At 36.0% G+C, this 24,185-nt stretch overlaps 5 non-coding genes across 5 annotated transcripts; all 5 read right to left on the bottom strand.

The window, feature by feature from the left end:
- Positions 1-18,974: 18,974 nt before the first annotated feature.
- LOC148800569 (small nucleolar RNA R66) lies at positions 18,975-19,046 on the bottom strand. Its single transcript, XR_016071115.1, has one exon. It is a non-coding gene; the product is annotated as a small nucleolar RNA R66 (small nucleolar RNA).
- Positions 19,047-19,692: 646 nt separating this feature from the next.
- Positions 19,693-19,779, bottom strand: LOC148800568 (small nucleolar RNA snoR118). The gene has a single exon (XR_016071134.1). It is a non-coding gene; the product is annotated as a small nucleolar RNA snoR118 (small nucleolar RNA).
- Positions 19,780-20,014: 235 nt separating this feature from the next.
- LOC148800567 (small nucleolar RNA R66) lies at positions 20,015-20,090 on the bottom strand. Its single transcript, XR_016071119.1, has one exon. It is a non-coding gene; the product is annotated as a small nucleolar RNA R66 (small nucleolar RNA).
- Positions 20,091-20,969: 879 nt separating this feature from the next.
- On the bottom strand, positions 20,970-21,056 carry LOC148800566 (small nucleolar RNA snoR118). Its single transcript, XR_016071133.1, has one exon. It is a non-coding gene; the product is annotated as a small nucleolar RNA snoR118 (small nucleolar RNA).
- A 252-nt stretch (positions 21,057-21,308) lies between these two features.
- LOC148800565 (small nucleolar RNA R66) lies at positions 21,309-21,384 on the bottom strand. The gene has a single exon (XR_016071116.1). It is a non-coding gene; the product is annotated as a small nucleolar RNA R66 (small nucleolar RNA).
- Positions 21,385-24,185: the final 2,801 nt, after the last annotated feature.

Raw genomic sequence — 24,185 nt, 5'->3', positions numbered from 1 at the left:
TCCAATTTCGACCAAGGTTGTCAGTGTTCAAACTTCCACCCATTGGACAAATGAGCTTCTTAGGTTGGTGATTGGTTGAAAGCTTTTCACAAGAGCCATTAGGTGTCAAGTCCCAATGGCCTTCATATGCTCATCCCCACCTGTAGGACAATAGGTTCCTAAACATAATAGGATGCTATACAAGGTGCAAATGAAACATACATTTGGAGCAAGAATCAACATATAGAACAACAATGAAGAAAATTAAAAGCTAACTACACAAATATAAAAAAAATCAACTAAACTAACAAGTATTGCTTTATCAAGGCTACTTGTGTTTTATTGGGAATTTTCATTCATCTTTTGCTTTTTTTATACTTTTTTTTCTTTTTTTTTGTGTTTACCATTTACTAAACTTATCATTTTAGTTTGCATTTCATCACTCTATCTCCCTAAATAAAGCCTCAAATTCTTAATCACATTAAACTTCAAAGGTCTCCTACATTTACCCCAATGAATGGCTTATTAGAATTCCCAAGTGTCCCCTTCATTTTAGCAATTTTGATCACCCAATTTCAAGAGTAAATGGGATGAAATCTTCCTAACGATTCTTCAAAATCAAATCCCCCATTTTCAAAATTGAACTCTCTTCCAATCTCAACACTTCGAATCACAAAACTTCAAAGAAAGAGGTGCTAAAATCCTTTCAATAACTTCTTAGTTCAAGAGAATTAAATCATTAGTTCAATCTTGGGGGGGGGGGGTTAACTATCTTAGGTAAAGTGGAAAAGAAATTTTTTACCCCCAATCTGAAATGTTTTTTTTCTCTCTTGTTCTCATCCTTGTTTTTCTTTTGCTTCTTTCTTTCTTTCTCTCCCTCTTTTTTTAGGAGACCAAACAACTATCTCATTCTCAATATTGTGCTACCCCCAAATCATCCAACTTCATCCAGAATCAAGTCATGAATTTGGCGATTCCTATTCCTAATTATCAACCCAATCATTGACAACCTACCCTTCCCCTTCTATTTTGTCTCTTATGATTTATGCCCTTGTTTCTTTGTTTTTTATAACTTATTATTCTTTCAATGATCTTGTCCTTATTTTAGCCCTATGTGCCCAAGCTAGGTTGTTTTATGATGAAAAAAAATCAAGATTTAAGAAAGCACAAATCATTATTCAATATTACATTTCAGGCCTATTAGCATACCATGTTTCTAGCAAGGTCAACATGTCATATTTTATCATGCATATCTATCCCAAAAAAATCCGAATCCCTTTACATATTGGACCCGAAACTCACACAAAAGTCAAAGTTCAGCATGTAAGTTGAATCTAGTACACCACATTTCTCTCTTGAAACATGCATATCAACATTTTAGCCTAGAAAACATCATTCTCAATTTATAATTAAATTTCAAACATCATTCTCAATACTTGAAGGTAATCATATCATGATAAAAGTCTATACATTGAAAAATGGGATATGTAAGGGAAGGATATTTACCTATTTGGAGAGCCCTAAGATGCTTGCACTAAATAGCGAAAGGCGAAACTCATGATTGCCCATTTAAGATTCATAAAATGCAAGATACACCCAACTATTGGAAGCATAAATGCAGGGCTAAATTTGCTAAGTTTATAGGGACCATTCTTGTGATGTGTTGATAGCCCAAAGTATGTTGACATTGTATACCCAGGAAGAGATGTGAGAGACATAAAGTAATATCATCATAACACAAATGTGATATGCAAGAAGCAAGAGAAGGGAAAGGGGAAACATTCACTTCAGCCCTTAAAGAGTCCCTATCCATAACTTCCTCCATTCTTTCAAACAAAAATGAATTGAGATGTCATTTACTACTACATTCAAGAAAGCAAAAGAGGGGAGGAAAGAGTAGCTAATTTAACCAACAACAATCCATACCGATGGCAAGCATACTTTTATCATTTTTTACTAAGACAATCTTCAAAACTTACAAACAACCACAATCTAAATTCAAGAAATTGTGAAGCATGGGAATATCTAATCTAGCTACTTGTGGACAACACATGTATTTCAATATTTCTTACCTCTAAAGCACTAAGAATCAACACGATACATCTAAGCTAAGCTTCAGTTCAAAAGTGGAAAAAGATATACAAGATAATTCAATTCAGCTATGTGTTGACATCATGCATTCTCATAACATATTCCATATTTAATCCTAAAATGAACAACTAATCAAGCAAACAAATCATCCTCCAATCAAAGAGAAGAAAGGAGATAGAGGAATGCTTAGTTTGCCACTTGTTACATCTCATAATATGTAATCTCTCTTTCATTTGCAAAAAAATCCACCACTTTGAGATAAATTTCACATGGAAAAATTGGAGAAATGTGAGGAAAAAGGGGTGTATGAATTGGCCATGAATTGACAGTCCATGACACCCTCTCAAATGCATGTAAATGTCAACTACATGCTCAAGAATGGTGAAGCACAAGAATGCAAGAAAGGTGGAGAAAATTAACAAAGAGATAGCCAAAGCAATGAGAAAATTAACATGATAAATTTGGTCATGGGATTTTTCAAATAGAATTAGTTCTAAAAAACATTCAAGAGAGAAACAACAAGCCCATTTTTCAAAAAGGATCAAAAGAGAGTGACAAAACCCTTATTCACTCAAAGAGGAAAAATGAATGGCTTTCACATACCACATTCCCCAATGGAGTCACCATGTTGTGGACATCCCATTGAATTGGGAGCCACTACACGACTAAGAGAGGATCCGCCACCTATCAACAACTTGAACAAAGGAGTTATGGGCTTCCCAAGTTTGAGAAGAGGGAAGATGTTAGGCACCCTTCTTACCTTTCTTATAAATGCCAACTTTAATTCTAATGACAAAAAAAATAATATGCTTAAGTTATTGGCTAAAAGGCTTTTTCCAATTTGATAAGGGCGCTATCATAGAGAGGATGTTCTCTCATATGGCCCAATTTCCTCTTCCCCTCTTTTCAAGGGCTCCCACACTCCTACTTGAGAGAGGGAGAGATTAAGCCATAAGGATCACAAATCCTATAATCTTCCCTCTAAATCAAATTCACAAGCCCAAATGGTGAAACGCAAGTGCAATACATGCATTGGTATGAGATGTAAACAATCAATACATATGCTATTAAATAAAGGAATGATAATGGTTCTATTCTTTAAATTAAAACTAAGGATAGTTAGCTATAATAAACCTAACAAAGCATATCCAATTTTGAACATATTAGAATAAATCATCCTCATATACAATCTAAAGTTAGACTTATAAAACAATATGGGAAGGATAGAGCAGAATATGCTAACCTATTGAAAAATACCCAAGCAATTATGCATTCAGGGAACCAAATTAGGATCAACCATTCTCATTCATTCTCAAGCCAAATAAAGAACATGTGCAATAAGATAGAACAACATAATCCATAAAAAATTAGATTAAGACATTTTTTATGAAAAAACATAAAAAAGAAAGAATAAAAAAAAGGAAAAACAAGTTTCTATGAACTTTATTAGGAGGTTAGAGTCGAATACCTTGCCTGTGGATTTTCTTCCTAAGTTCACAATGAAACGAATGGGTGTTGATAGTATAAAGTGATGGAGGACATTGGGGAATGTCTATGACCCTTTGACAACAATAAGAAGAAAGCGAAGCTCGAGGGTGATACTTTGAGCTTGAAATCGGATCATGATTTCTTCATTTTCCTTATATTTCTTTTCTTCTACCTTTCCTTCTCACCATCAAACTTCCAACAGCTGGTTGAACCCCATTTTTTCTCTAGTTTGTTCTCCCTTATCATGGATCCAAAATGATGGTGAAAGAGAAAGGAGGACGGTAAGGGTGTTGGTAGGGAGAATGAAGAGAATTGGGAGCTTAGAGAAAAGGAGATATGGGAATGGTGGAATTTGTTTTCATTGGGAAGGTTTTCTTAGTAGAGGGGAGTGCTATTTTTGAATGGGAGAAGAGGGGAGAGCTGAATGGTTTGGTAGGTTTGAAATTTCCTTTTAGAAGGTAAAAAGGTCTCATTTCCTTTCTTATGTTAGGTGAAAAAAATGAAAGAGAATAAGCTCTTTTGTAGAAAGGGGAGGGAGTGGACTGAAATTTCCAAAAATGGGAGAGGACGCCTAGGGTTTCTAAAGAGGGAGGGCTTTAATCAAATGGCCGAAAATTGAATGGAAAGAGGTTGGGGAAACCCAAGGACTAGAAATGTGACAAGTGGTAGAGGTTCTTTTATAATTTCTAGGAGTTTGGCAACTTATGGGGAGAGACTCAAAGTGTAATTGCATGGACTTTAAAATTGTAGGAGCCTTTTGGATATCCAAGGTTGGGTTGAAGCTTCTTATGGAAATCCATCTGCTAGGGGAGTGCTATGTGTTAAGAGCCTTTTTGTGAAATTCAAAGTTATAAAGGATTTAGTGGAAAGGGACTAAAAATTACTTTTTTTTTAAATACATAGGGGATTAAAAGGAATGAATGAACAAGATTTAATGAACCCCTTTAATGGAGACCCAAGGGTGGTAAATTAAGCCTACATGGCTAAAAGTTTTCTAGGATTTAGGAGAAAATGAATAGGATTCAAGGGAACAAAATTTTGAATTTTGACATGGGTAGGAAGGTATTTAGTATGAAGATTTTATGGAAGGATGCTTAGGCGTAGTCAGATCATTTGGAAGGGGTCGAAGGTGTTAAAAATGTTAGGATCAAAGAGAAAGTGAACCTTAAGCATTTCATCCAATAAGATTGTTGGGAAGTGTACTGTGATGAAGATCTTGAAATAGGAGAGTGACAACCAGTAAAGATGGTCGATTTGGAATCTTTCTATATGAGGGGAAAAATGGATATTTTGGGGTTTGAAATTTGGTGGATGGTTGATCGGGAGGTTGTTGATGGTTTTCGTAAGGTTTTGAGATCTTATATGGTGTGTTGCGATAAAGATCTTAAAATAGGAGAGTGACAACCAATAAGGATGGTCGATTTTGACTCTTTTTTATGAGGGATAAAATGGGAATTTTGAGGTCTAAATTTTGGTGAATGGTTGATCGGGACGTTAGTTATGGTATTGGTAGGGTTTGGAGATCTTGGATGGTGTGTTGCGAGAAGATTTTGAAATATGAGAGTGATAGCTAATAAAAGTGATTTATATATTAAGAATCTTTTTATATAAAGAGTAAAATTGCCATTTTAAGGCTTGAAATTTGGTGGTCGGTCAATTGGAGGTTGGTGAAGGTTTTGGTAGGGTTTGTAGGTTTTGATGGTGTGCCACGATGAAGATCTTGAAAAAGGGGAGTGTCAACCAATAAGGATGGTCTTTTTGGAATCTTTTTATATGATGGGTAAAATGGGTATTTTGAGATCTAATATCTAGTGCATGATCGATCTAGAGGTTGATGAAGGCTTTGGAGGTCTTGGATGGTGTGTCACAATAATGATCTTAAAATAGAAGAGTGACAGCCAATAAGAATGGTCTATTTGGAATCTTTTTATATAAAGGGTAAAATAGGTATCTTGATTTCTAAAACCTGGTGTATGGTCAATCAAAAGATTGATGAAGGTTTTGTTAAGTTTTGGGGCCTTGAAAGAAGTGTCACGATGGAGATCTATGATTTTGAGTGGTCGATTAGGAATCTTTTTTGCATAAAGGGTAAAATGGGTATTTTTGGGTTTAAAATTTGATGGGTAGCCAATTAAAAGGTTTATGAAGGTTTTAGTAAGGTTTAGGGGCCTTTTGAGAAGTGTCATGATTGAGATCTATGATTTTGTGAGTGCAAGTAATGATCGACAAGAATAAATGATTTAGAACCTTTTTTGTATAAAGGATAAAATGGGCATTTTTTGGTCTGAAATTTGTTGGGTAGTCAATAAAAATGTTGATGAAGGTTTTGTTAAGGTTTGGGGGCCTTGTGAGAAGTGTCACAATGAAGATCTATGATTTTATGAATAATGGGCGATGAGAGTGGTCGAGTTAGAAACTTTTTCTATAAAAGATAAAATGATCATTTTTGGGTCTAAAATTTGATGCGTAGTCAATAAAAATGTTGATGAAGGTTTTGGTAAGGTTTGGGGGCCTTAGGAGAAGCATCATGATGAAGATCTATGATTTTGAAAATAGTGGGTGACAATACTTCTCGACCAATGATAGGGCACAAAATAAAATCTTGGTTTGAAGGATGGGTAAATGGGGGAGTCTTGAGCTAAAATTTGATGAGTTGACCTAGATTTGAATTATGAGGCTGTTGGAATCTTTCATGGGTAAATCATAGTTTTAAGCACGAGAAATGTCATAATGTCAAATTCATCAAAATGGAATCTTTGATGAATGAGCAGAGACATCAATGAATTCAAGTGTGAAATTTGGTGTGATTAGTTCTTTAAAGGTTTTGTTTCGGGCATGTTGGCATGTCTTTCCACACAGACTTTCGACTGTTTACAAGCCAGGTAGACCAATTTTTGGTTTATTTTTGTTTGGCCTGCAAAAGATTTAGCCATCAAAAGTTGGAATGCCGAAAAGGTGTGAGAAACCCATTTTGGGCTGATTTTGGGAAACTCCGAATGAAGCTTTTCGTGTATTTTTGCGTTTTATTCTCGCGTAGAAGAACACAAAAAGATGCACGGAATAACGTGTCTGCCAAACTAGCTTTGGACTACTCAGATCTTTATACAAAAGCTTAATATGTCTTTTGATTGTCAGAGCTACTAGAAGATCTTCCCAAGAAGACACGCTAAACTGGCCCTTCATAAGATGGAGTTTGGTTGTATAGCAGGTCTACGCTAATGTGGCACAATTGCCACCATTGAAAGAGAATCTTATAGATTTAGCAATGGATTTGAGGGTATTTGAGTTAAGATTTGGTTCCTTGAGGTTTTGACATGTTCTAGAGAGAATGGTAGGGTCTAATTAGGCATTTGAAGTGTGTGAGAATAGGGGGACTAAGCAAAAAGTTGAATGTTGATAATGAGATAATATATCACCATGAGGTATTCACTTTTACAGCAAAAGAAGATGTTTTGAACGAGAAACTCGGGTATTATGATATTAAGAACTTAAACCATTCCTAGTAGGAACAAAAATCAATGAAAAAAGAGACATCTTACATTTGGTCGGCCAATTCATTGTGTCACGAGGCTATTGTATAAGAAACCTCCAGGGCTCCTATGGTTAAGATGACTTGATGAGGTTAAGGCTCAGAGAAAGCTAGAGGATGTTCATGGTAGGATATATGGACTACACATTAATGGCCATATGTTAGCTAAGAAATTGCTCCACATGAGTTTTTATTGGATGATTATTGATGGGGATTGTTATAGCTTGTGTATAAACATAGTGTTGGAAATATTGGATAACTATCACAGTAAGTTGGGACTTAGTTTGTAGAAACAAAGAGCAAAGCGAGTTGGGTCTTAGAAATATAGTGGTGCAAGAATGTGGCTTTATTAGGTAAATGGTTGTGTAAGCAACCCTAGGAGAGAGGGACTTTGTGGCACGATGTGGCTTTATTGGTATGTAGGTTCATCATCAGATCGGACCATAGAAGCTTGAAGTTTCACTTAGAACAACAGGTGCTTAGCCCAGAACAACAAAAATGGACTTCAAAGCTTTTGGGTTTTGATTATGCTACTGAATACAAAACTACGCCTTCTAATGTGGCAGTTGATGCTCTTTCAAGAGTCCAAAATTGCAGTCCATGATCATTTCTAAACCAATCTACCCATTTCTAGAAGCATTGAAATAACCACGCCCACCCTAATTTGTGAAGGCTATGGAATTTATATAACCAATACCCAAATACAACACAAAGCTATAATGTTGTGGATTCTTTACCATATGGCATTCTAGCATCTTCAGCCCTTCTACTAGATCTCATTTGCCTCTTCCATTCTTTAACTCTAGGACATTCAATTTTTTTGAGGACTTATATGTGTATTGCCAATCATTATTTATGGTCATGTATGAGAAAGGCCGTTCAAGAGGTTGTCTTAACTGGCGAAGTATGTCAACAATAGGAGTACTTAGCGTAGTCACCAACCAAAGTACTTCAACCATTGCCAATTCCCTCTTAAGTCAATCATTATGGTTATAAGTGGATTGTCACACTAAATATGCCTATTTCATGGATTGTTACACCCTTATTCATCAACCATGGTTTCAAAAATCTTCATTAAAGCAATGGTCATATTACATGGTGTTTCTTATTCCATTGCCTTTGATAGAAATTTGGTATTTATGAGCTACTTATGGGAGGCTTTCTTTCGGCTTCATGGTACTAACTTGGATAGCCTTCAGCATACCATCCACAACTAAACGAGCAAACTGGAGTGGTAAACTACTACCTCAAAACCTATCTCTGTCGTTTCATTGGTAATCACCCTCAGCATTGGCTCAAATGGCTCCATTGGGTGAAATTGTGGTGTAATACTAGAACCACAATTTATCTAGCATGCCTCCTTTCCACATCTTATATGGGTAGGAACCACCAGCCTTTTTACCCTACGAGAAAGGATCAACGGCAATGGTTTTCATGGACAACCATCTAACACAAGAAGATCAAATTCTTTAAGAGAACAAGACTAGCTTGTGCATAGCAACTCATGAAAACTGGCTTTGACCGCAAGCATCGTTATGTCACATATCAAGTGGGTGACCTAGTTTATTTTAAATTTCAGCCCTATAAACAAGTATCACTGGTCTAACATTCTTGGCACAAGTTGACTCCGCAATTCTTTGGACCATTTACGGTCATAGAAAAAATTGGCCTTTCTACTTACAAGTAAAACCTCCCTCCCTCCTCTAGATTGCATCTAGTATTCTTTATGTCCTATCTCAAAATACACATCCCTGATGATGTGGTTTATAATTCCACATTTCTAGTTTTTTTTTTTTAAGATGGAATCCGCACAAAATTATTGACTAAAGATGGGTTAAGCATGGCCAACACATTGTTAAAGAAGTAAAAGTTCTATGCAGTAACTTATCAATAGAGGATAGTATATGGGAATCATATGACTTACTGTAACAGGAGTTTCTTCACCTCAACCTTGAGGACAATGTTAACCTTAAGGGGGAAGGTATTGTTAGACCCATGGAAATAGCTATGGGAATAACAAACCCAAGATAAATCAAGGTTTATTCAACAAAGAGGTTAAGAGAAGTCAGTTGTAACAACCAAGATTCATAGTAACCAGTTGTAGTAGAAGAATGATTCTATTTTTTTTAAGGATAAAAAGGGAATTTTATTAAATTAAAATAAAAGCAGTACATCTCAACATGATTGTTGTCAAGTTAACATACCAAATACAGATCATCTTAAATTGACAAAAGAATCAAAACTATAAGGATTTATCTCCAAAGTACCCTAGAAATTCTCTAACAATTCAGATTTATTCACTTGGTCAAACTCTAGAAGGTTGAGAGCCCAAGCTGAAATCAGGTTACCCACTCCAGCTATCAAATAATCAATGTTTTTTCCTTGTCCTAGAACACCCTTTTGTTTCTTTCTTTCCAAATGGACCAGCATATTGCGATTGGGATGCAACTCCATAGGATTTTAGCTTTTTTACTTCCTCTAATTTTCGGCCATTTGGAGAAAATATTTGCTGGAACCGAAGGGATAAATACATTCTCTCCAAATAGGAAAGACAAGAACTTCTAGATAAAATCTGTCACACTACATGAAAGGAAGAGATGAAGAACTGTTTCTTCCTTGATTGCACATATAACAACAATTTGCTAACTATAAGCCTTTGGATTTCAAATGATCTAATGTTAGGATTCTATCATGCACCACCAACCAAGCAAAAGCTTCTACCCTTGGGGGCACTAGATTCCACCGCACACCTTTGATCTGGTTTGACTACCTACTATCTCTCATCAAAGCATTATAGAAAGATTTAACTAAAAATCTTCCATCTCTACATTCTTTCCACCATAATCCATCTATTGTGGCTCTAGATATATTTCTATCTTGGAACTTTTTCTGTAGTAGAATACACTCTTCCACTTCTTGGTCAAACAAAGGTCTTCTGAATTTTGAGTTCCAAATCACTTGCTCCTCTCTCCACTCATAGCACTCATCAATGGTTACTTGTTGATCTATCATCTTATTAAGTCTTGGACACACCTCACATGGTTTTCCAACCCCAAGCCACTCATCTTCCCAAAACCTTATCCTAAGCCTTTCCCCTACTTTAAATTTAACTAAACTTTTGAAGTCTTGATTAAATCTCATGATTCCTTTCCATACACTTATCCCATATGAACTCATCACCTCCATTGACTCCCACCCAAACCTCACCACCCCATATTTCGCAACCACTACCCTCTTGCATAACGCCTCCCTTTCTCCCTCTTGCTCTACAACCATTTCCCTAAAAGTACCTTGTTGAATCATTTTACTCTTCTCAGCCCAAAACCTCCCCCTCTTTTGACCTATAGACCTTCTCCCACTTGACCAAGTGAAACTTTTTGGTTCTCCCACCCCCCTCCCATAAAAAATCCCTCTAAATTTTATTAATTTCCAAAGACACTTATTTGGGAACTCTTAAAAGGGATAGGTAGTATGTTAGTAGACTGGATAGAACACTCTTTATGAGTGTGATTCTCCAACCCAATGACAGATATTTGGCTTTCCACCAATCCAACCTCCTCTTCACCCTCTCAATCAAAGGTTTCCAGATGTTGATTGTTGTTATCTTTGAACCCACCGAAAGCCCAAGTGAAAGGTAGCTTTCCTACCTTGCATTCCATCACCTCTATATAATGCCTCACTTCCTCATGATTTATATTTCTTAACTCCTATTAAAGAATTTTTTCCAAATTCACCTTCGAACAAGTTAGCATTTCAGAGTTGGCTAAGATGGCCCTTAAATTCATAAATTGATTTACTGAAGCATCTAATAATATTAGCGTATCATCAACATATTGCAGGTGTAGATATACGTAACCCATCATTTCCAACTTTAAAGCCTTCGATCCACCCCAAATGCACTCCTTTCTTCATAATCAGATTTCAGGCTTCCATGACCAAGACAAACAACAAAGGGGAAAGTAGATCCCTTGCCTTAACCCCCTAGAAGCTTGAAAGAATTCTGATGACACCCAGTTAATTAACAATGATAAGGAAGCCAATGAAATACACCCAAATATCTAGCCCCTCCATACCTCCCCAAATCCCATCAATCTTTGCATCTCCCCCAAGAATCTTCACTAAACATGGTAATATGCGTTTTTAATGTCTAACTTACATCCCATACCTGTTCTTCCGCTTCTTACCCTAGAATCTATGCATTCCCTAGCCACCAACACCCCACCCAAAATTCGCCTCCCTTCTACAAATGCCATTTGAGTTTCCCCTACCAATTCCTGAATAAATTCCCTTATCCTGCTCGTGAGCACTTTTATAAGGACTGTTAATCAAACTTATTGGTCTGAAATCTTTTACGTTTGCTGCCCCATTTCTCCTCTATAATAAAGAAATGATGCCACATTTGCCCTCCTATCTAGAGATTTGGATTCCCAGAACTCCTTGAACATTTGCATGATATCCTCTTGTAAAAAGCATTAATAACTTTTTATGAAATGAAAGTTGAACCTATATGGCCCTGGTGCCTTATCCCCATTTATCTTTTTCAAAACCTCCACCTCACCAACTTTAAGAGCCCTTTTAACCAACCTACTACATTATCACTTCTCCCTATGTACAGCCTCTTGTAATAGGAAACTAGTTTATCTTGAATCTCTCCCTAAGAATCTATCACCTCCTCCTCCACCTAAACCCTCATGATCACATTCCTCCTCCCATTTGCAAAAGTATGAAAGAAAGTGGTGTTCTTATCCCCCTCTTTCAACCATAGAGCTCTAGATTTTTACCTCCACCTAACTTCCTCCCTTAAAACCAAACTCTCTAGTTCAGATTCCAAGACAACCATCTCAGCTTGGGCCTCTCTCTTGAACTTCCCTTCTTCTTTTCTTACTCTTTCTAATCTAACTAGCTTTTCCATAATCTCTTTCTTTCTACACTCTTCCCCTCCAAATGTTTCTTTCCTTCTCTCCATCAACTCTTGTTTGATGACTTGCATCTTTTTAATCACTCTTAGACTTATTGATCCTTCCACTTGCACTTCCTTCCACTTACTTTCTACCCATTCCATGAAATTTGGTTGAAGTAACCACACATTTTTGAACTAGAAAGGTTTGAAGCTTGTAATAGCACTAAACCTTCGTAGAAAAATTGTTTTGTGGTCTAAGATTTGAATGATCAAAGGTCTGTGAACTACTTCCCCACATAGTCTATCCAATCTTCGAAGAATAAGAATATGAAAAGCCTTCTAAGAATGGCTGGAACTTGGCCATTCGACCAGGTAAACTTCCCTCCATTCAACGGTGGATCAATCAACTCGTTATTGTTTATAAATTCTTCTATGAAGTTCTTCCATCTCCCCCCCCCCTCATTTCATTTCTCCTCCTCACTATGTTGAAATCTCCACCTATACACCAAGACCCATCCCACTTATACCTCAGCTCCCAAAACTCCATTTTCTCCCCTCCTCATTTGGCCCATAAGCATTTTTTAAACCCCATCTCTAATCACCATTTGCTTCTTGAAGACAAATAGAAACTGAAAGCATTCCAACTTCCTCCCTAACCTTTTTGAAAACCCTTGGATTCCATATAATTATTGCTCCCTCCTAACAAATCCGATGCTCCAAGCTCCACCTATTCACCTCCCTCTTCATCCCAAATTTCATCCTTCATTTTCACATCAAAGGTTTCTAATTTTGTTTCTTGGAATAGAACCACCTCAAGTTTGATGTTTCGGAGCAAATTCCTCATTATCTCCTTCCTTCTCTCTTCCCTCAAATCCCTCACATTCCAACTAAGCATTCTCAACTTCTCCCCCTCCCCCTAGATTTCCCCAACCCCCAATGGTCATTCAATGTCGTCTAGACCCTCCTCTTCTTCCCCTTCCTCGTCCCACCCCTTATTTTTTTCTAGAATTTCTTCCCTTCTTTTTTTCTCTTCTCTTTTCTTTTTTTTCAAAATTTTCAAATGCTATTTTCTTAAAGCCTTCCCCTCCCCAAAATATACTAAACCAAGAGATTTTCCTATCTCTACCTCCCTCTCCACCAATTTGTTAATATTCACCTCCCCATTCTATACTACATTCGTGACTTCTATGGCTTCTTGGTTCTTCTGGTTCTAGTTTGATCTCCTGCTCTCTCAATTATTGCCCCTAGCTTTTTGATGCTTCTTCTTCTTTCCATTGCTTCTCTTCTTTTAGACTTGGGAATGCCAGAGTGTCTTCTTTTTATGTTGTATACCTTGTTTCTAACTCTACCCGATTCCTTCTCATCCCTTGGCTTTATTTGTTTTGTTTTTTTATTCTTTTCTACTTCTTTTGTTCTTCCTTCCTCCCCTCCCACCTGTTTGGATCTTCAAACAAAAGAGCATTCTGTGAGTCAGATTGACTTACCTCTTCACATCAGAGTGTAGCCTCCAAACTTCTTGTAACGGATCGCCCGCATGGTACTTGGATTCTTGTTAATAAGAGCATTCTTTTCTTCCTGAACAGTCAACCGTTGTGATGCCCCTATACTTCTATGCCTCTTTTTGGAGAGCTCTCCTCCTTATTACTTTCTATTTCTAAGAGTGAAAAGACTGCCTCCACTCTTGTCCTATTTAGTTGGTCTTCATCAATTTTTTTATCTGTAACCCCTTTAATGTTTCTCTACGTATCAACTATTCTCCATTTTTGCAATGGTTTCCTGAGCTTCTCCTTCCTCAATTGAGCTTGTTAATATTATTTTGTCTTTCCTATGTCCTAGAACTTTAATCTTTTGTCCATTCTCCTTCCTCCATTTATCTTCTTCTTCTTTGTGACCTTTGTGTATTGACTTTCTGGAACTCGAATAGTTGGGGCTAATCCTATTGTAAGCCTATATAAGACATACTATTGCATACATAAAAGACAGGAAAAAAATTTCATAATCCTCTCTCTCTCTCTCTCATCAAGAGTCCAGACAACTCAAAGTGTCTCTGAGTTTGGTAGTTAGCTAATAGAAACTAAATAAGAAAGTTTTACTTAATGTAGATATTTAAGGTAGGGGGCCATTGCTTAATGTAAGGGTAAAATCTTAGCTAACCAAAATCAGAACACAATTTGTGCCCAAAAAAAGCCAAAGACGAGATTTGTATCCAGTTCACCCCTCCCAAGACCCCAAATAATTGGGACCAACATTGGGTAATGGCCTTTTAGACATTAAAGGGTAGTTTGGGAAACATTTATTTGCTTTTTTATTAGATGATAGTGAAGGAGGATGTTTATCCTAGAAAAAGGAGATTCATCAATGTAGGCAAGTTGAGTTCCAACAAGTCAATGGATGCTGATGAGGGGTAATTTGGTCCTCCAATGACATCATGACACGTGACATTACAGAACAACTGGGTAACACCTCAATACCATGTAAGTAGACCACTAGGGGTGTAAACAGATCAAGCAATACCTGAATTCGAATCCGATTAGAAAATCCAATATCTGAATTCAATTCGATATCCGACAGATATTGAAAATTAATATCTGAATTCGAATCCGATTAAATATTCAAATATTCGATTCAATTCGAATTCAAATTTGATTAATTAATTATTTTAGATAATTAATAAATATATAAAATAAATATTTTATTAATGTAAAGCATATAAATATAAATTATATAAAATATTTTTTATATTATATATAAAAATTAAATAATTGGTCGAATTCGGATATTTATCAAATCTTATCAGGTCATATCCGAATTCAAATCCGATTAACTATTCAGTATGAATAGGATATCCGAATTCGACTAATTAGATATTTGAATATCCGAATTCAATTCGATTATGTCGAATATCGAATTCGAAATTGGATTTTCGAATACTATTAGTACCCCTATAGACCACTTCGGACACTTAACTATTGCATCAGCGACCTCGGTACCACTCCAGTAGACCGAACTGCAAATAGCTAAACGGGACCTCAAGTCGGTGTAAGAGGCAACCTACTTCCACCAAACTGCCTTGGCCCCGGTACGACATCAAGTCGGCATGAGAGGCGACTGCTTCTGCCAACCTAACCTGAGTTCAGCTAGCAACCTACCTAACGTGTTGGGCGACCTCCTCCTTAAGCGGATTATCATCTTCGACTTCCCTGGGATCACGACGCCACATCGGAAGAGCCGGTTTACCCCACCCGCTTCAGGCGTGACTGGATGAGCACTACTCAACTACGCAGAGTCCACATTCAAGCGTGAAACCACCTCCGGACCAGACGGACCGGAGATCCCGGACACGTTTTGTGAGGCTCACAACAGCTCACCTATATAAGGGCCTCACCTCCAACCTCAGAAGGTATACACAACTTAGCATTCATAGCTCTCTAGCTTTCTTGCAATCACATCTCCAGTTCACTAACTTAAGCATGGAATGCCCACCCCAAGTAAAACAACCCAGACACTCTAGTCTCTCTCTCTTGCAACTCAACCAGGTGACCTACTCAGTCTAACGTCTAAGCTATCCGCCAGCAGGGTGCACCAGATCACGCATCATCAAATGCTAAAGAAGATTGTTCAAACTTCAAAGAATATCTCGGTTTTTCTGTGGATATTTAACAGTTACGGTACGTGTACAAAATCAAACAGATATATATTCCTTCTAAAACAAATAGGGAAGGGCACATTACATGTAGTGAAGTTGCTACTTGCTAGGATGGAATTTCTGTTGTTTGTGTGAGGATGGCATTCAGGTATCTGATTGTGGGTTCACTGTGTCATAGAGGTGAATCCACTAGGAGATGACAACTAATCAGGTCACACTGCTTTTGATGTTTGTAAAACTTAAGTTCAATTGTCACAAGGATGTGAAAAGGGTTTTGTTGACAAAAGAATGCTCTCTCTGATCAAGTGCAATAAAGCTTCCGTAGTTAGATGAATAAAGGGATCAAAAAATGCTCATTTAATTCATTGTGACACTGTTTTATAGATAGAAAAACTGTCTGTGCAAAAAATAGAGATTTTAAGGATAATACCATTTGTTCAGGTCATCAGGACAAGCAAAAGTATACAAAGAGGTTACATTGTCCAGTTTACCATCAAATGATGGAAATATCGACACATCTAAGACTGGAGAGAATAGCAGAAGAGCAACCGTTAAGGGAGGGGTCTGTTGGGGGTATGACAATGATAATAGTAATTCCCATGGGAAGAGAAGCAATGCTCTCTCATTGGTGTATAACATATTGTATATTTTTTGTTCATAATGAAATCAATAATAAATTAAAGTTTTTATCAAATGCCAATGATCAATCACCACCGAATCAAGTGGACAATGAAGACAAGGTCTATGAAAAGAAGTATCAAAATGATGTTTATCAAAACTACAAGTATAGAACACAGGCATCCAATAAGATTCTTGAAGAATATGAGAAGTTGATGATAGTCCAATTAGAGAGGTTGAGGAAGCTAGAGCAAGTAGATGTTGAAGTTGTTCACCCTCATTATGAAGTAATTAAATTAAATAAAAAGATTGGATTTTAAAGTGGTTATAGAAAAAGTAGGCAAGAAATTAAGATTGTCCTTCTTAGGTGGTGAAGAGGTAGCAATTGAATTGTTTCTGGAAGTAGGGGAGAGACAGACCAAACACTAGCAATAATTTTTAGGATTTTGGAGTAAGGGTTTTTATTTTTTTTTTATCAGGAATATTAAGAGATAAAAGATACTGAGCATGTAGAGGTTGGTGGTTGGTTATTTAGAGAGGGGTACAGTGAGAATCTTATGACATTTGAAGTAATGGCGGAAAAAGAAAAGCATGTTGAGATTAATTATGGACAGGAAGAAGAAACGTCTCTGTATTTATGGAGGATGATTTCTTGCTATTTTCCTCAAGACCTTTTTTAAGAAGAAATATTTGTTCAAGTCTTTTTTTCAAGAAGACTATTTTCCTCTCAAGATTAATTATGGGTCAGTTTTTTTGTTGTTAAAGATGTTTACTGGGACTGCATGAGGGTATGGTTATGTTAGTGGAATGAGAATGCATGGGATCATTCTCATGAGGTGAGAGTTTCCGTTTAAAGTGCTGGATATGAAATTTAGGCTGTGCTTGGTTGCAATGCAAATAAATTTGCTGTAAATTTTGACTTATTTTGTTGGAAAAATGACGGTTCAAGGTGCACTTGGGGTAAGCGCCAGCTCGGATTTGATGCCCATTGGTGTATAAAATGGGGGATTTTGACATTTTGAATGTTTACAACCCCGCAGTGGAATTCAAAAATCTGCATTGGGCCTATCTATACTTTTCTGTATATTGTTTCAAATTTTTTGATAGATTGCAATACAAACGAATATAAATGAAGTAAATTAAGACATGAACCAGAATAATGTAAAAACCCAAAACAAACTTTAACAAGAATTTGCATGCTTTTTTTCTTTTGCACTCCATTTCTTTATCTTCATGGGTGATTTCTCATCATTTGTTCTCGTATTCATTATTTTTCTTTTAGGCGCAGTTTGGAAGGAATACAAATACAAATATGTAGTGTAAAACTTTGTATTTTGTATTATATTGTCTGTATTTGTACTCCTTTCAAACTAAGCCTTAATTTTATCTTCACCATCAAAGAAGGCTTACTGATCAAAAAGGAATAATTTCACAAATAACAATCGTTTGGGTACAGATTCAAATTATAGAAATGAGGAAGAAGCAATACAAACTTGGTGAAGTAGTCATCAATTGGCCATTTATGTTTAACAAACATTCTCAATGAACATTACCAATCCAGGCCTGACCAGTGAACCTGTGAATTTATAAAATATCCACTCTAATCTCCATAAGTGTCGAGCCATTATGCTGCTGCGATCACATTGCTTCTCACCTACTGACAATCCCAAAACTGGAAGAAGAACAAAGCGGAAAGGAATACGAGCACGGCTGCTGTCCACAAATGAGTGCAGAAAACTTGATAGAACTCTTTAATTGAACCATAGGGGATCAGCTCCAAAGCATGAAGAGAAAGGGGACCCCATCAAGAGGCTAAGATCATAATACCAATCAAGAAATGCAACATTTTTTTCCATATTCTCTATCAAAAATTACATCCAATTCACAGATAATAAATCAAAACCCAAGTCTGCTAGGTTGAATCCATGAGAAGAAATTTATAAAGGATGTGGCAAATCCATCAAAGATCTACATTCAACTACAATGATATCTGAGCCAAGATAAGTGTTGACAAATATTTAAGTTCTTTATTAGCTGGTCTTACATTTTAGAATAGTTTTCTGCAAATGCTTTCAAGGACATGTAAAGAACCTGATCCCAAAACAGGAGGATTTGAACAAGTGATCATACAAAATAAATATTGCATCCCACCCACAACACCTTTTTTTTATTTTAGTTTTATCTAGTTTTAATTCATTCACCTCCAAATCTACCTGATCCACTTTTAAGTACAAAATCATAACAGAACAGGAGTTGATTAATGACACAGGAGTGAAATAAATAACTATACTTGTACATTTTGATATGGAAAAAATAAGATATTTTCTAAAGAAATAGTGTAAAAGACTTTGACCAACTTTGACAATAAGGGGGCGTTGGTCACCAACACCCCATGGCCACTAAACCAGTAAACAATAGTACACAAATAATACAAGCATTTTTGCCCAGTGCATATATGTCATCAACAAAAAATCCAATATCACAAGAAAAACAGAACTGACTTGAAATAAATTGTTAAACTGATAAAATTTTCAACAAATACCAAGAAACAGAATACATCACACTATATACAATTTTATAAAAAATGATTAATTACCAAAAAAAGATAAAGATGCTGAAAGAATAAAAAAGAATAAGCAACACAGAGAAACCAGATAGCAACAGTAAAGATGAAATCAAATAAAATAAGGTAAAACGAAAATAAAGAATCAACTTCATTTAGGATCCTCAGAAATAAATGCTTATGCTTTTCATCAAATAGGATCAGGTCTCAAAGATTTCATACCATCATAGGACCCAAAAAAATTACTAAAAAGAATTACAAGATAGCAAAATTAGATTTTATGAAACCACCACTGCCAAGATTTTGCAGGGCATTAGACAAGGGTGCTTCAACTTAACAATCTTGCATGAAATCTAAGCCACTCATACATAAAAGAGGCCCTATCTCACAAACATGCAGAATTGAAACTCATCGTAAACCCCAGTGGTTGATTTGAAAAAAAAAAAAAAATAGACTGTACCCTGATCTCTGCTATTGAAACCCATCAAGAAATGCAGCATTCCTTCATATTCCATCACAAAATTGAGATCAGATTTCGTAAACACAAAATGGTCCCTCACAACACTGCAGAAGTGCATTGGGAAACATCTTGGTACTGTTGTTTTCATTCATCGAAAGAGGTTCTCGATGCATGACTAATTTTGAAGGCTTTTATTTATTGGTTTTACATTTTTCCATGAATGATCTTTATTTACAGGTTTTACATTTTAATATAGTGCTCTGTTGGGATGCTTTACGGAAATATAAACTGACCCAAAAATAAGAGAACATAAATTAGTAACCATACAATACAAATAACCAATGCTTACATTTTAATATTAGAGAAAAAGAAGATAAAAATTGCAAAAAAAGGAAACTCAGAAATACGTGGAATATGAAGATCAGATATAGCTTTCCAGGCTGCATTTCCATCAATTAGCACAGAAAGTAACTGCTCAGAGCCCAGTGCATATTTCATCACCAAATAATCCAATTAGACCAAGAAAAACAGAAGAGACATTCAAATTAAATTGTTAAAAAAAACTAAAAAGATCAAATATTAAGAGACAACAGCACAATCTACAATTCTATAAAAATGATAAATTACCAAAAATAGAAAGTGAAAAAGAAAATGAATAAACAACAGAATGGAAACCAAATAGCCACAATAAAGCTGAAATTAAACAAACGGTAAAAAGGAAATAATGGTATTAGTTCCATATCCTCAGACAAAAAACACTTGTGTTCTTCATCAAATATGAAGATCAGGTATCAAAGATTCCATGCCATCATAGGATCACAAAATTTACATGAAAGAAATAAAATAGAAAAATTAAATTCATGGGACGAACATTGACAAGATTTCGGGTCATTATTCGCTCAACCTGGAGAAAAATCAAGGGTGGAGCGACTCAAAATTGCTGCATGAAATCCAAGCCTCTCATACATAATTGAGGCCCTGTCTAAAAATCATGCAGTGAATGGGACCCCATCAAGAGCTTAATGTCATCGTAAACCCCAATGAATGAGTAAAATAACATTGTACACTAATCTCTGCTCTGAAGTACCCATGTATACCCATCAAGAAATGCAGCATTTCTCCATATTCTATCACAATCTGCACAATTTGAAATCTACATCCAATACACTCGTCATAAAAACTCAACATACAAGTCTGCTAGGTTCTTAAGCGTACAAGAAATTGAGAACTCTATTTCAAAACTCATGCTCACCACGTTAAACGAAATACTCCATAAATCCCAATTCTAAGTTCATATTCTAGGTTTTGGATGATCTTTTTTCGGATTAACTTCTACAAAACAGGTGACAAGAAAGAAAGAGAACAGAATATTAGACTATAATTCACAGTAACAACAAGCCAAGGCTGACAATTCTGCAGCGAAATTGGGACAATAATGAAGTAACGAAATACTCCATAAATCCCAATTCTAAGTTCATATTCTAGGTTTTGGATGATCCTTTTTCGGATTAACTTCTACAAAACAGGTGACAAGAAAGAAAGAGAACAGAATATTAGACTATAATTCACAGTAACAACAAGCCAAGGCTGACAATTCTGCAGCGAAATTGGGACAATAATGAAGTTTAAAAGCATTGAGCAAGAAATGAAAATCTTAAAAACAAGAGAATTCAAAAGAAACATATACGAACTAGAAGATCAGATAGAGCTTTCTAGGCAGCATTTCCATCAATTAGCAGAAAGAAAATCTGCTCAGAGCCCAGTGCATATTTCATCACCAAATAATCCAATTAAACCAAGAAAAACAGAACTGACATTGAAACTAAATTGTTAAAAAACTAAAAAAAAATCAAATACTAAGAGACAGAACAGACTACACAATATATAATTATATAGAAATGATAAATTACCAAAAATAGTCAGAGTGAAGAAAGAAAAAATGAATAAACAACAGAATGGAAACCAAATAGTGACAATAAAGCTGAAACTAAATAAAAGAAGTAAAAAGAATATAGTGATTTTAGCTCCTTTAGGATCCTCAGAAAAAAATGCTTACGTTTTTCATCAAATATGACAATCAGGTCTCAAAGATTTCCATGCCATCATAGGATCCGAAAATTTATAAAAACGAAATAAACTAAATAAATAAATAAATTTATGCAACAAACATTGACAAGATTTTGAAGGGCATTATTCGCTCAACCTGGAGAAAAAACAAGGGTGCAGCGACTCAACATTCCTGCATGAAATCTAAGCCTCTCATGCATGACCAAGGCCCTGTCTCAAAAAAAATGCAGAGAAAGGGACCCCATCAGGAGGCTATTGTCATAGTAAACCCTAATGATTGATTAAAAAACTATCGTAAACTAATCTCTGTACTGAACTAGCCATGAATACCCATCAAGAAATGCAAAATTTATCCATATTCTATCACAAAATCTGCACAGTTTAAAATCTACATCCAATACACTCAACATCCATGTCTGCTAGGTTCTGAGCTAAAATTTAGGTGCTGGTTTATTTTAAAGTTATTATTTACTGGTCTTACATTTTAAAATAGTACTTTTTTGGATGGTTTAAAGGAAATATGAAGAAACATACCATTCATCAAAATAAAAAATGAAGAAGCATACCCCAAAACAGGAGGGTTTAAAGAAGTGCACAATAAAATTGCGCATCTCACTCGCCAACCTTTTCTGCTTTAGCTTTATTTAGTTTTGATTGATTCACCAGCACAGTCAAGCTGATTCATAACTTATAGTACTCAATCATATGATAACAAAAAGAGAAGTTAATTAATGATACTGGAATGAAATAAATATTTATAGCTAAAAATGGCCAATTCTTCTAGATTTTAATAACATGAAAAAGAAGATTATTCTTAAAAAAATATTAGGAAGTGAAAGGAAACATAAATGGACTAAGAAGATCACATATAGATTTCTATGCTGCACTTCCATTAATTAATTAACGCAGAAAACACTGATCAGAAAACATTGCTCATAAGAACAAAGCAGTCAATGAACTGAACGTGAAATAGAAATATTGTAAATAACAAATAGTCAAACAATTGAGACACACACAATAGATAACTCTAAAATCACTCAAAGATAACTAAGGCTCAGTTTGGAAGGAGCGCAAATACAAATCTGTAGAGTGCAAAAACATATAAAATAATACAAAATACAAAGGTTTTGTACTTTACATATTTGTATTTGTACTCCTTCCAAACTGAGCCTAAATAACAAATGAAATTACCCCCTCAAATCTATAGTGCAAGATTAAATTTGGTCCTCAGAAAATGCTTGCATTTTACATCGTATGAGATAATCAGCTCTGATGATTCCATGCCATCATAGGACCCTGAAGAGTCTATACATTTAATAGAAGCACAATCATAAAGAATGGTCATCTGACGTGAAGTGACTGTATATCCTTCTACGAAATCCAAGCATAACATTTAAAGGAAATCCGAAGAAACAAAAGGCCTTCAATTCTAAACCATAAGAGGTTATAATGAATCGTAAGTTGATGAAGGAAAAAAGTATTATGATTTAGAGGTTATAATGCATCATGATTCATGAATATGTAAAAGAAGTCTGAAGGAAAAAGCCTCCAATTCTAAATCATAAGAGGTTATAATGCATCATAAATTCATGATTCACGAATGCATAAAGTTGAAAGTGGAGATGAGTATATTTGCAGCATGACATGAAAAACTTCCAACAAAATAACAGACGAGGAAGACATGTATTTTTCCATTATGAAACAGATTTGAGATAATTTCTCCAGTGTAAGAATGGGCATAGTCAAAAGCAGTCATCTGTTTCGACCTTCCCCTTAAAAGAAGATCAGTATTTGGCTACCTATTGTTAGTCCATGACTAAAATCTGAATCTACATTAAAATCGAATTTATTAACGAATAAAAAGAGCGAAAGAAACGCTAATCCTGTGAGCGATGCCAGTATACTTTCAACCATGAAACCGTTTCAGGAATTGAACAAACATCAAGGCAAATCCAGCGTAAAGAAGCCGATTACTCCTGAGTAATCGTCCTCCACTATGCAACTCAATCTCTATAAACGCAAGATTCATGGATAAACCACGAAAAAGAAATAAAATAAAGTATGAAAACCATTGAATAGCTGGGAATCTGAATTTTACATGCAGCTGTATTTGATTGGGTTTTATTCAAACAGAGTAGAACGTTGATGCTCGTGGGTTTGTGGCATGGAGACTATAATATTAGAGTTAAATGGACCCAAATCGGTGGTGCTGTGACAGACATGCCAATGGGGTAATGGGGTATTTTTCCATGAGATAAACTCTGACCAATCGACCACAGCTCAGTTTCAATGGCTGCTGAAGATCAGTTAATGAGACTCCATGCGGAAGAATATCCCAAATAAAAACGAGAGGCCTTACTGGAGACAGAGAGAGGGGGGGGTTGCGTCGTTCGAATCGAGGTGCAGCACTGAGGTTCGCGCCAGGGTGTGGAGGTGAAGAGAGGGACGGGGTTGTGACTCCTCAGTCCAAAAGGTAAGCTGGGTTCGATGAGTGTGCGGACTTTTGTGGGTTGGAGGGAGAAGAGGTTGGGTGAAGGAAGCAAGAGCTCCCCAAACAGATATTCGCAGGTGGGGAGGAAAGACAGACAAATGAGAAGAAGACGGGAGAATGTTCTGCGGCGATAACGAGCACGGAAAAAAGGAGAAATAGAGGAGGAGGACGAGGAGGAGATGAAATCGGCGGCTGGACCGGGTGCTTAGGTTTTCTCCTCTAGCCTCTACGGATATTTATAAGATGGGCAAATCTCTTAAAAGTATGCCCAGGTTTTAGGATTTTTTTGATAAATTTTTTAAACTACCCTAATTATTTAACTAATTGTTTACATATTGTGTGATATCGGAAGA

Source organism: Nelumbo nucifera, chromosome 4 (genome assembly GCF_055504915.1).
Source record: "Nelumbo nucifera cultivar China Antique chromosome 4, China Antique-T2T, whole genome shotgun sequence".
NCBI lineage: Eukaryota > Viridiplantae > Streptophyta > Magnoliopsida > Proteales > Nelumbonaceae > Nelumbo > Nelumbo nucifera.
This window is presented reverse-complemented; position numbering and strand designations above follow the sequence as displayed.